The sequence below is a fragment of the Cyanistes caeruleus genome, chromosome 1, assembly GCF_971803275.1.
Source record: "Cyanistes caeruleus chromosome 1, bCyaCae1.hap1.1, whole genome shotgun sequence".
NCBI lineage: Eukaryota > Metazoa > Chordata > Aves > Passeriformes > Paridae > Cyanistes > Cyanistes caeruleus.
Genome location: NC_141701.1, coordinates 64,708,084 through 64,722,214, shown reverse-complemented (window position 1 = coordinate 64,722,214; position 14,131 = coordinate 64,708,084). Strand labels below are relative to the sequence as shown.

Below are 14,131 nucleotides of genomic sequence, written 5' to 3'. Positions count from 1 at the left end.
AGTGCCATAGCAGACAACAAAACCTATCTATCATAATTTATTCACTCAGCAAAGCTATAAAAAAGTTTAGTACATAATATACTAAAGCTATTCCTTTTGTTCCACCATTTGTTTTAACTGAGTTATATTAGGGGTAAATGTGAACCAATAAATCTGTGCAATAGATCCTCACCTGCTACTATGTAATGCAATTCAAAAATTATTCAGATGTGTTTCAGTTGAGGATACTGGGCTTTGCTGTCTCTGACCGAGATTCTTTCATAACTGTCTGATCACAATTTATTTAGCTTCATGAAGCCAAATGACAACGAGTTTTATGTTACTGGTTCCATTGTTGTGTATCTTTTTATGGCTACTGGCTTACATATTAATGCAAGATAAAATAAACCACGAAACTACAGGGACACCTATACCAAAGATTACATCAGAGGAGCTAAACCTTGAACTAAGGCTTCCTTCTCCACTTGAGTGCATTTACAGCTGTGATCAGACTCAGAGAGGGAGCTGTGTAGCACAGCTGCTATCCAAAGAAACCTTATTTCAGCACTGTGTGTACTCCTGGAATACCCCACATATATGCCACTGAGATGGGGTTAGTACAGATGGCAAGTGTTTAGAGAGAAGGACCGAGGAGTATTCAAGTATTAACATAACAGGCACTGTAGAAGAGCTTGCAATGCCACTTTGTATTGTTTCTGTTTTGTTAAAAAATCAGAAGGGGGGTTTATGCCTATATGTTTGCAAATCCTGGCTGCAATGCATGCTATTATTTTAGAGCCAGCTAGACACCAGCCATGTGCATGCAAGATGTTGTGATTGTTTTTCCTTCACTGCTTGCTTGGAAGCAAAGATCCCTAATTTTATCTTCACCATATGCAGGAAATTAGGATTATCTTCCATTTTCCCCATGACGAAAATGGGAACGTTCCGAAATTAACATTTTGCTGGTATTCATGATCCTTTCAGACATTAGTCTTGGCATGCTCCTTTTGTCTGAATTCTTGCCTAGGATAACAGACACTATGAAGCTGGAGAGGCTTGTGGCAATGAAATAAAAGAAGTTAAGAATCAAACCAAAACACTACTCAATAAGAAAGGAACACAAACTTTTCATGGGGGAAATTCTTCCTTTCAGAGATCTCTTAGTGTTTGTTGGGAAGACATGAATGACTGATAGTCTGTCAGGCACCAGCTGAAATATCTAGTTTCATTTTTGCAGGCACCTACCAGTTAGTATACTAAGACTTACCTTATTATAGTTTTCTTTGTATATGTCACTTAGCTTAATAAGGTAGGAGGGTGCATTTTTTTTCACAGAGTATTTTATTCAGAGACAAAGCCTCTGTGTATTGTGAGTCTCCCTACTCAACTTTTGTGAAGGTTGTATGTGAATAAACTTAAGCTGAACTGCCTGGTCTATTACAGAGCACAGTGCTAACACCGTTATGTGAACTCGAAGCCAATATAAAGGTCCCTCTGACTCAATAGTTCCTGATGTTACTTTACCACTTGGGCCTCAGGTCCTGTAAGGCACTCCTTTTGAGTACAGAAAATTTTAATGAGTTATCAAATCAAAGCCCAGATAGTCTGAAAAGGAGGACTCAGACTAAAGCTGACATACCGAAGCCTCCAAACTATATTGTAAGCTATAACCTTACTGTAGATAATAAAACCATACTAGGAATAAATGAGGCCCATTACTTCTTTTTTTCTCCATTGTCAATATGAAATTCTGATGATAGTCACTTTATTGCTCTGCATGAAGCTGCATATATTATTTAACTAGTATGAAAGATTTCCATCTATTCAGCTACGTGGGCAGCTTTCATGCAATAAAGTTTTATTCTGGCAGAGGAGTGCTGCCAAGCTTTACTTTGGTTAAGTACATTAAAAGAAATTCTATCATCCATGTGAGTCTGCATTGTAAAATTCTGGCTTGCTCCCTCAGTATTATTTTCACTAAGGTTATCAATGCGAGAAACCTTTTCAGTAATCTTTAGCACATGTTTGCTATGTAAATCAAATTATAAGTAGCAGATAAAACCCTGCTAGGTCTTCTGAAACTGTGAGTGTAAAATGGATTTGAATTCAACACTAAGTCTAACTTAGAGAATGAAGAGCTTTGCTGTCTCATAAAATTTTGATGACACAGCTGTTAAATCTGTCGTTCCTGCCGTATTCTGTTTTGGTGACCTTGTCACACTTCAGGTGTGTTCTTCTCTCCTGTAAGAATCAGTAACACATGATTTTCCAATCTTTATTACAGTAAGGTAACACTCTGAGGTACTACCACAGTGGAAATGATAAGCAGGAAACAGCATATCAGGAAACAAAGACCACTTTCTTATGAGTTTCCAGGAGGCAGAACTGTTCATCCTTTTAAAATCCTATTCTACAACCTGGAAAGAAGAGGCTGACAGTGGAGAAGAATGGCTCATTTTGATCTTGGGATTGAAATTTGCCTTGACTGCAATGGTGTAGTTCTTGGTACTTTTGATCAGATCAGGTACTTTTGATCAGAATTTTTTTTTCAGAAAAATTGAAATTTTTTCTGAAAAATTGAGTTCAAAGGCACCCATTCCATTCTTTCTTGTCATGATAGCTGCTTTGCAGGTCCTGGTGGCACAGCTCAATACTTCTCAGGTCTGCTAGATCTACAGATAGAATAGATTTGGCATATAACAAGTCCTTTTGCATTCCTTCTGTCACTCTTTTCCAGAATTAGTTTAGGTTCAGAAATCTGATACATCTTTTCAGTATAGCCCAGTTATCACCAAGGTCCTTCCATCCTTTGAGAGGGACTGTGCTTACTTCTATCAGAATTTGAATCCTCTTAGCCCCAACCATATTGCATCTGCTTTTATAACACTTTTCTTCATCAGTCACACAGCTTCACAGCTGCTTCTGCCCTGCACTATCTTCAGCCCTTTTCCTAACCACCCTCTTTTCTTTTCTTAGTTTGTCTTCCCATCTTTGGTTTCTTCTCTTGCCATAACTGTTGTCTTCTGTTCCTGCAGCTGCCCATCAGCCCTGGAATGCGCCTCTGGGCTTATCTTTGTTTTATATCTTTATCTTATCTTTTTAGAGCAGCAGCTCTAACAGTGCCTGCTGCTTCTCAGTGCCGAGAGCTCATGGATTGTGTCTCTGAACTTCTGGTAACACAGTATTTTCAGACACTCACTCTGCAGGTTCTTGTTTTCCCACATGTGATTAAGGGTCAAACTTTACTCTTTAAATGGTTGCCAAGAAGTAAGAAGAGCAGTGATGAGTCAGATGCTCTATAAAGCCAGCTGCATAATAAAGTTTAAGTGTTCAGTGAATTAGAACGATGGGAACAGTTATAAAGTGTTCAGTGCCAAAATGGTATTTTTGTTTATAAACACCTGCACAGTGGGATTTCCCATTGCATGACTGTAGTGCTTTGGCTCTTTTTCATTAAGAGATAATAATTTTTGAAAATAACACAAGCACTCAGGTTGAAGACTGCGACAGTCCGTGGGGAAATTGCATTTAGATAAAGAATCCTAGCTAGGTTACACACTCTCATATTTTCTTTTTCCTGTTTAGCATTCTCTTTTGGACTTTATGGGGATGAAATAAGAGAAGAGAGTGAATTTTAGAGTTATTATTTTATTTCTGAAATAGATGCTTATGTCTTACTCTAGACTCTGTTTAGAGACCTGGATTATGTCAATCTGTGACATCGGACAATAAATCAAAGCATGGCAGATTCTCTAATTTTTCTACAAATGTTTGCTGCCCAGCATAGCATTAACTTCTGTACATATCCCTCTGCTTTATTAAATAGAATGAGCAATGGAAAAAATTGTTCAAGAATGAGTTACACTTCAGACTGTATTGATGGCTTAAGTACTTTGAGCAGTGGTGAGGTTACACTCACGGCACTCCATTTTTTTAGTTACTTCCCTGTACTTTTCTAAAATAGGAATTAAAGCTGTCTTAGAGCACAGTAGGCATGCCTAACGGAGGGTTTAGCATTTCCAAAGAGCTCCTAATTTTACTGAGAAAGTAGGAAGAGGAAAAGTAAAAAGAAAACACTTCAAAATAAAAAAGCACATTTTAAAAGTTGAATTTCATCTCAGTAGAAATATAACAGGTGATTATAATCTAAAAGAGTTTGACTATCACAGAAGTAATCAGTGTGAAAGAAAACACATTCGAAGAAAGAAAACATCCAATGAGAGAAATTAACTTAAGATCAAATATATCATGAGTCTTTTCAGCTCTTGAAATATTCTCACAAACAACACTTTCTTCCTAAATTACTGGGAAAATGTGATGGAATATAGTCTTATTAACCTTCATTTAGACTTTTTGATATCAAAAATATGATAGTGCTGTGTCACAAGCATGTATTACAAGCTTATTTCCTTCAGTTCATGGCTCCTGTGCATCAAATTTTATGTGAGTCTGTTTATTATCAATATCAGGAAGAGCTAAAACATTCAAAGGCAATTTACAGTTGTGACTTTGCCTTACCAAACTTCAGGCATGCACTTAGTAAATCTCCTTGAGAACCATGCATAGGATTTTTCTAGTCTCTGAAGAATTTTGTTAGGGGCTATATCAGACAGTAAAGAAGCAAGAAGTAAAAATATAAGAATGTTGAAATTCCTTAGATCACCCTCTGAATTTTGCCTCATTAACTTCTGCTGCAGGTTTTCTGTTCAGTGTCTTATGGTTCTCTTTTGCTGGTATGTTTTTTATGTGTAATACCTGCAAGCAGCTATAGGTAGAAATCAATAACCATGTGAATGTTCAGGAAGCAGCTAAAGGCTGGAGCAGCTACAGAGATGGAGAAATGTCCTCTGTAAGTACAAGGGAGGCAAGGTGAGACAGAGGAAAGTAAGCATCTTTCATCTTATCAACAAAATACAAACAAACTTGAAGAAAAACTCTTCTTTCTAGGCTGAAAACAGGCACAACAGTACCAAGAGCAGATTAGGAACAATTTATTTAAATTAATTGTACTGTTTATAAAGATAATTTAAAAGACAAAAATTACTGGCATCTGTGAAGAAAAATGATGATATGACAGTGCTTATTCTTTCTGGAAGGGACAGAAAGACAAGTGTTTGTCAGGACAAGTTGTTACAGGACAAGATCTGGATAGGGAGAAAATTTTACAGCCCTGGAAAGCAAAATATGCTCCTTAGGGAGGCACTTTCATTCCCAGTTATTTTTCTCTCAGACCTATTTCCTGTATCTTCCTAGTGAATCAGAACTAAGCCAGAACTGGAGCTCTGTGGCAGTGGTATGGTATGATGTTGCTGTCTTCTAACAATATGAATTCATTCAGAAGTGTAGAGATACTTTATTTTTGCACACATGTATTCTTTGAAGGCAACTTGGTGAATAATAAGCACTTTATATTTGGGAACACTGATATAAAGTGAATGAGAGCACTCCAAGGGATGGAGTCCTTCCCATCCCTTCCCTATCTCCATATTCTATGAAGTATTTACAATGATCAGTTTATGTAACTTAAAGTACCTGAAATTCACATAGAATCTCATTCCAAAGCTCTACTCAGTACAGCTTAAGCCACATTAAATTGGTCACAAACTTCTTTACCTCTTTCAGTGCTAATTCCATGAAGGGACTGGAAATTTTTCACTTATTTTTTTCACCATTTTCCTTGTCCTCCCTACAATTATTTTATTTTTGAACGGTTGTGTGAATATATAATTTTAAAAATAATTCCTAGATTTAAAAGACTGTTAAATCTCATTAAAATATGCACAATCACAGAAAGCACTGAGTTTTTCTCACTCTGGCTGCAAGCTAACTGCGCCTGTGAAGCATGTCTGCTTCACCGACCCAAGTGTCTGCTGAAGCTTCCAGTTTTTGCCCTGGTGTAATCTGGTTTACAATTAAAGTAATGATGCAAAAGTGTATGCAGAGATCTGTTCCAAATTTGTTTGACCTGGACCCACAAACTAGTCATGACTAATAGAAAAAAATCATCTTTACCACTGAGTGTATATTGCAAGTAAACAGTTTTGCAGAACATACATTTTTAGAAACCTTGTCTCACATCATCTTGGATTAGCATAGGGTTTTGCCTCTGTGGGAGGCCACTCAGCAAAAGCCCATAACTTTCTGACCAAGGTTTTGTGGGAGAGGTAGCTACACACTGGAGTGATATATTAGCATTTGCTGAAGTTTGGGGATTGCATTTAAATTTCCCTGGCACTGTAACTCCTCGCCTTTCCTGAAAGATGAGATGGAGGAAAGAGAATTTCACCCTGTAGCACAAGCATGGTTTGGTGAGATGGGGTATGGTTTCATTAACATTTTAGTTCAAATTAGGAGGACTCTTTTCAATGCAACTCTCCCAATTACTCCTACATGCTGTGCTGTGCTTTGCAGTGCAGAGCTGTCTCAGAACACATGAGATTCCTTTGGGAGGAAACAAAGTTGTAAGACTTTTCTCCAGAGGTGTTCATAGTATGTTCCAGCTGAAAACAAGTATTCAGTGGAGTCAGGGCCACTCTGAAGTGCAAAGCTGCAAATTGGGGAAATTACAGATGTGGGATCTCCAGTAACAAGTGTTTTGCTCCAGAGAGCTGCTTTTGCTGGTGTGCACAACTGGTTAAGGTAGGATCAGCCCTTCTGATCTCAAGTGTGCAGCATGTGATTCCCCCATGTGGGCAGAGATTCCCCCAATTTCCACTGAGTACTAGAAAATAATTTACTCCTGCATATGCTGGGATAAGAGGCATATGGACATATATAGGCATATGTTGACATTAAAGCTGCCTGCAGGCTAAAGAAGAGCAAGGAAGACTTAGAGTATGGATTGTTTGAGGCATAGTTTTAAAAAACAAATGTGTGCTGTAGGGAGCTACACGTCCTGGTTTGACATAAATGAATCATTCCAAGCACTGGAGGCGTCTGCAGACACCTAATCCTAGAGTCAGTTCAGCAAAATTAAGACATAGTTATTAAGTATAATCACCAATGTTTATAGAACAGATTACTGCTTTTGGGTGCTGCTGATGTAGATATCTGATATACCACCACTGACGTATCAAGTGAGAACTTGATTTTTCAAGGTTCATTATGTAATTAGTTCATATTTTTTGCTAGGTGTTTTTTACTGTAATGTCTTCATATCATGTGCAAAATCTTTAACATAATTTTCACAAATAAATTATTGGTGCAGAAATTCTGCCACGCTAATTTAATGTGAGAAATGTACTCATTGCATTTGTGAATATGCATATCATTCCATACGAGTTTGCTAGGAAATGTATTAAAGGAATTTCTGTAAGTAATCTTGTTTTGGAAAGCTTACAGTTGTTTTTACTATGTTCTTGTATTTCTTTTTCCTGTAAATGTGGGGATGCATTACACATGCGTGGAATAAATTATTTGTTCGTGGAATAAATTATTTGTTCATATGAAGGTGAATTCTTCTACTCCCTCAAGCCTCCAGATAGAAGGTAGCTCACCAAAATCAAGATGAATTCCTCATGGACTTCATGTTCTGGTTCTTCTTTAGTCTATGGCTATTTCTTTCTGTGCTTGATTTGGAGAGAGAGAAAGGGTGTGGGAGGGCAGAAAGGTAGCCTGTTATGAAGTGGACTCTAACAAATCGCCTTGGGCCTGACCTCCAAGTTGAATGTAATCACGTGGCTTATTTACTCTGAGTTAATAGAGTCTGTGTTTAACATTTATTGTATTTGATTAATGAAGGTTTTGCTGTTCCTTTGCTGAGGGAAAGGACAGATGTGTTTGCAGTTCGCTGCTTCCACTTAAACAAACACAAAATCAGGTTTCAAATCTTACTCAAGGGCGTACTTCATCAAGGGGACAATATATTGCCTTCAGTCTGAAATCAGCTGTCAGAAGCAAAAAGTACTATGTGTTCTTTTAGTCACAGGTGAGAGAGAGTAGCTGTCTTGGAGCATCTAGCTTTCCATACCACTGAACACTGCCCAGTATTCAGAGCCAGTGGAAGAAACAACAGCCCTGGAAGCCCAAGGCTGGTTTGGCCTTTGCATTCTTCATGTCCATCAATATATCCCACATTCCCTGCTTCAGGTTCCCTTTCAGATGCCCAGTGCCCACAGCAGACACTGTCTAATCTGAATGATAAATATCATGTTATGTTCAGTTTGATGTACAGTGCTAACTCTCAGAAACCACACATCATCTAGAGCAAATCAAGTCCCTGCGTACCAAATATACAAAAGTTTTAGTCCACTCCTCCCTTCATCTACCTTATTTATTCTGTTGAATTAGAGACAGTAGAATTCTCACTCATTTTCTGTACATCTGTCCATTTGCCATAAGGACAGCAGTGTTTTTTTGACACTCAGTGTTGTTTTCCCATTCAGAGCAAAATCAGAGGGAGAATAACATAGTTGATTGCTGTAAGACTGACTTAAAAGAGACTTGGTTTGAAGCAATAAGATGTGGGTTTATTTATGGAAGAACAACAGAGTGATGGAGTATTTTAGTAAACATGAAGCACTTCTCAAAAGCAAAATATCTTTGTTTTCAGGTATGTCCCATGTGTAGAAGCTGAGTATTGTAATGTAGAAGGTTTGTATAGTAATGAGATAAATAAAAATGTGTTGTGATTTGTGTTGCTTGTAGGCAGATGTCCCCACTGGCCACATTTGAAAATCTTACATCAATACTCTCTCATATTTGTAGCTCATCTAGTAGGTACAGACACTGTCACTAAAGTATCGTCTTCAACATATTTTTTTAATTTGTTACCTCTAATGCGAGCTGCTTAAGCTGAAGAATTTCTGACTTGATTTACAAGAACATAGACAGCATCCATGATAGTGATACTGCTGTGACTCTTCAGCTGACAGTACACATAGCAGAACATTTTGACATAAATGTTTTTCAGGACAAAGACTCTCAGTAAGATTGTGCTATAAAATGTTTGTATTACTGCTGCTGAAAAGATTTAACTGGAAATGATAATTGCCTGGCATTTTTCAGGTATTATTACTAACAAAAAATAGCAGAAGAGTGACTTCATGCAGGTTTGTGCTGGGTGGTGTGACTTAGTCTCTGCAGAGATAGGCTACTAGTTTGTTCAGTCAAGGCCCTGAAATGGTGTTCATTTCTTATGTGTGCCTGAAGAAGGGGTAGCTTATACAGGTCCAGTATTTCAGGTCAACAGATTGACTTGGAAGTTCCAGAGCAATGAAGGTACATAAATAGTTCTTATCAGTAGCAGCTTTTCTCACAGATGCTGACTGATAACCGTTCCTACTAGGTCTTATCTCAGCAGAGTATTATGCATGCAGTTGTGTGAGGCTTATGGGGCCTGCAGCTTCCTTCACTGAGACAAATCTATCACTGGGCTTCCTGTTGTTGAAAGGAAAAACAAACTCACAATGCTTTATCCACAGTACAAAGGCATTTTTCCTCCTGAAAAGAAAAATATGTGAAAGATCTTCCTAGAAAACATATATGGTCTACATTCTAGATGTGGCCAAGGGCTTTTACATCACTTTAAGGTAAATGTGCTTAAACAATCCTAAATCTATTTCAGAACAGTTGGGAACATGTTTTAGACACACAACCTTAATGTCTCTACAGATAGTCCTGGGTGTATATATAAGTGCCAGTCCAAGTTTGCACTAAACTTTTCTAAACATCTCATCAACTGCTAAAGCATGGTAATGAATGTATTTAGGAAAAAGATCATATTTTCACTTTATGTGTGCTTACAAGAATCTTTGTCATAGGAGAATCAGGTAAAGAACTTTCTGATGACATCTTTATTCTAGAACAGCAGCTGACTGTAAATAACATATCTAAGAAATAGACTTGGTGCACTTGCATTTTCACATATCAAAAGTCATTCACCAGCAGAAGAATCCAGAAAAAATGCAAAACATTATATGCAGCTTTATTTTCACCATGGATTTGCCAAGTCAAAATCGTTACAGGCAGTCCATAAAAAGCATAAACCACAATGTGTAATAAACCTAATACATTGCAATCCTGCTTTAGGCTACTTCTCTAGTGATATTTTCATGGGATTTATTGAATTGTAATGGCTTCTTTGTTCTGTTTTGCTTTTTTTAATTTCTAATGATGAATCCCAACAGAAACTGAGGTGCAGAGAGACAGATAGTGTATGATGTAATATGCTAATGAATCTGGCAAACTGCTTTCTATGCTAAATATAGTTAGACCTGGACAGAAGTTATTAGTAAGTGTTCTGTTTTAGGGATTCCTGCCAATTTTCAATATGCATGACAGCTGAGAACTGCCTGTTCTTGAACATGAATGCTACCACAGTCAATGTTTCCTGTTCCTGGCAGGAATATCATGTCTGCTCTGAATCTGTGGTCATAATCTTATTTTACCACAATGTCAAATTCCAAAGGTTTGTAACAGGGCTCCCAACTGCTTTTAGTGCTTAGAGCACTGCTATACATCCAAAGCAGCTCTTATCCCAGACTCTGGAACACTAGCCTGTGCAGAAAGATTGGTTTGTGTGAATCTCTAAGCACCTGCTGCATTACCACAGCAGAACATGCTGCAGATATCTCGTGCTTCTTGCTGGAGCTGTGGTATAACTCCACTGTTCCTGTGAAGGTGTTCTTGTCATTAAACAATAAGCCCAGACACAGTGCTGAAACAAAGCCACTTCCATTTTTGAAGATGTATATAGTCTGTTTTAGGAAAAGAGGACAAGAATCAAGTTCATTTCCCTGTTGTGGTAGACAGAACAGGTTTTTTTGTCTCTTCCTTGAGCATTGCTCTTGCCCTTTTATGTGCCCAATACAGAGTGCTTCCGCTTGCATTCATGGGGATGCCCTACTGTAGTAGAATTCTTTAAAGTTTCCTTCAGAACCTTTATGATACATCCATGCTCCATATATGTTTGGCATCTTTCTCCACCTCACCAGAAAGGGAGAGGAACATAACTTTGCCAGCTGCGTAGAACATGTTGAATCTGGAACTGCGATATAGCACAAGTATTTCAGATAACCTGAATGCAGGAAAATCCAGTGCAACCTTCACATTTACATTTCCAGTAAGTGTATTGGAGTTGTCTGGCATTCCAGAGGCTGGGATGCAAGTCAGTTCCTGTGATGCAAAAATGCTAAAAGATGCTAAAGTAAATATATATTATGGTTAGCATTTATCCTGAGAGGAGCTTGTCTTTGGACCTAAAGCATCCCACATTGAAGCAGAGGTTAATTATCAGCCTTCCACTTCAGCATGTACCACAGAACCCACTGTACAAACCAATGAAATGGTCACTGCATGGCTCCAGACCCAGAGTATGTTTACAGAGCACCTGAAAGATGTGTGGGCAGGGTGAAAAGAGGTTAGGTGTCATGAAAGTGCTTTGATAGCTCTGTGGTCTGGAGAAACTCATCAGTTCATCTTTTTCTTAGTCCTAGTCATATTTCTTTAACCAAAGTATGAGAATATACTGGGGTTTGACCTGCTTTTCAGCCTGCTTTTCATAGGGGACAAAATATCCTAACAGGTGTGACCAGCATGACCTTAGTGCTTGAGCAATTAAAATAAGTAAACTATAAAATATTCATAGCACATGATACTGCTGTGATTTTCTGGCAGATTGATTGTTTCTGTCAGGCTGAGGGGACTGGCTGCCAAGGATTTACACTGGCTAGCAAAAAGCACTCATGGTAATAGGTCCTACTGGTAAAAATGACAAAACCTGGAGGTCAAAGCACATAGAACAACAGGTAAAATAAAAATTATTCTGTTGTGACTCTATTCTGATATAGGTGGGAGCAGCAAGTTCAGCATGCTAAAAAACCTGGCACATGTTTGGTTGCTCTTCCCTGAGCAGTGGTCCATTAGGAATAGGAACAAAGCTCTTCTTTTAAAATGAATTCCTGATAAGCAACTACTGGAAGAAAGGTTATAAGGTTAGGTTAAAAGCTACTTGATAGAACTCGTTCTTACTAAAAAATTAGTTTAAATTGCATACACTCAAGTTAATGCCCCTTCAGTTAATGTGATTTGAATGAGGAAAGCCGCCCTGTAAATTAACACCATAACAATGCAGAACTGCTGAGCTGATCAGCCCAGGAAATCAGTTTCCTGAGCTGATTTCTACTGTTAGTAAGATAACTCCTGTTGAAAACATAACTATTCTTGAATGAGAGCTACTAGTTTGTTGGTGGGTATTTTTTTTATGAATGGGACCTGTGACTCCTTTTTGCTGAGGGCATCTACACTTGGAAATTTAGCAAATGGGATTCCATCTTCTCACTGAAATTCACAAGAGTTTTGCTCAAGTAAAAGTGAGAAGGCACAGCTTCTGCTTTGTAGATAGGCTTGTGATTATATTAGATGCAAGGGAAAGATATGTTTAAATAACAGAATGGCTGTCACACAAGTGACAAAAGGCAGACAGGTGTATGACATAAAGGAGGAACCAGCAAGTGAGATATTAGCTACTGCCATAAAAATACAAAACAAGGGCACTGCTGAGGCACTGAAGGACAGAGTGCTCCTTTCCATTTCTTTCTCTGAGTGACTGCTGAAAAGTAGTAGTTGAAGATTTAAATTATCTTTAAAAATAATTTATGAAATTATAAAAATTGAAAATATTTGCCTGTGAAAATGAAATAGCTTTTTTGGATGCAGCTATATCTCTAGAGTAAATACTCTGTTAGGCATTTGTTTAAAATGTGCACAATTTTCCCTTGTAGCTGCACAACTCTGACAGCTAAAAACAAGCTTACAAGCAGATTAAGGGCATTGCTTTATAAATTAGATTTAAAATAAACTGTAAAAAGGACAGAAGGGAATCTCTTGAATTTCCATGTTCAACTTAATTCAAGGCAGGCCATGTTTCCACACCAATTCAGATCAGAGAGGATCATAAGATTCTTTTTATAATGACCATATAGCCTGACTATCTTGTGTGCAAGGTCAGAAGTAATTTCCTTCTTTCTGAAAAACTGATGACCTGTGTCTGTGCTTGGAAAAACACAGCTTGCTTTAATCCAGCTAGCAGTTTAGCCTTTCATTTCCTTTTTCTCTCTTTTCTTTTGTATTGTCTTCAGAAATTAAGTAACCGCAGTTGTATTTTACATCCTTTAAAAGACCTAGGACAGGCCTGTGTGACTGCAGAAAATCTAGGAGAAAGAAAATACAAGGATATTCACTAAGAGCTGGCGGGTTTTCTTATTGTTGACACTTAAGTTGAGCACAGGGACTTTTTGGGGGGTTGGGGGAATTTGTTTTCTTTTTGGATCAAAATCTTTTTCTTGTAAAACTATAACATTATATTGATATAAAATTCCTAGCGCCAACACAGTGTGATCCCCACCCCAGGTCCAGGGGTGGTCAAGTTCTGGTCAATTCAGCACTTTCATACAGATGTATTCTGCTCCACTGAACAAACTGCTTTAATAGGTACAACCATCAATTATGTGTGCAAATACCTTACATGGTGATTATATATTATAAATATTCAGAGTTGAGCCTTGGTCAGCTACACATGGGCAGATCAGATGTAGCACCAGTAAACACTAGAGAAATACTTCCCTTCGCACCTTACTTTGCTGTGAGTAGTATTTGAGCCTATGAAGTGCTGCTGGGACTTTGGGTGATACAGTATTCATTTATCACTTTCAGGGTGTGATGTTACCTTTCTACTCTGCATTACCTTTGATGCCCTTACTCACAAAAATGAAAACTGGAAAAATTAAACTTTCCCTTCAGTTCTGTATTACTATTTATAGCTATGGAGCTAGCATACTGGCAAAAACTTTATTGTTTTTTGGCCATTTTGTGTTTTAATTCCTCTAGTTAATGCTTAGTTAGGCATTAGAGAGGTTCTATCAGTATTAGAACCTTGGTTTAGAGGATAAAATAACCATTTTGGTTGATGAGTTCTACAAAAATCTCTGCTATCTTTTGGCAGTGATGGTGTATTGGGTTTGTGTGGCCGGGTTATGGTAGAGGAGGGGCTGTAAGGGTGGCTTCTGGGAGAAGCTGCCAAAACCTTGCTCATGTCCAGCAGAGCCAATCCCTGGGAACCACAAATCTGGGCATGCTGCTGGTCAAGGCTGGGCCAATCAGAAATGGTAATGCCTCTGTGATGACAGATTTAAGAAGGAAAAAATAAGGT

The 14,131-nt window shown here is 38.0% G+C and overlaps 1 protein-coding gene across 3 annotated transcripts in view; it reads left to right on the top strand.

Moving 5' to 3' along the window:
• LOC111925338 (poly(rC)-binding protein 3-like) overlaps window positions 1-14,131 on the top strand; it is a 484,117-nt gene that overhangs the window by 264,469 nt on the left and 205,517 nt on the right. The gene's annotated exons all lie outside the window — the stretch shown is intronic.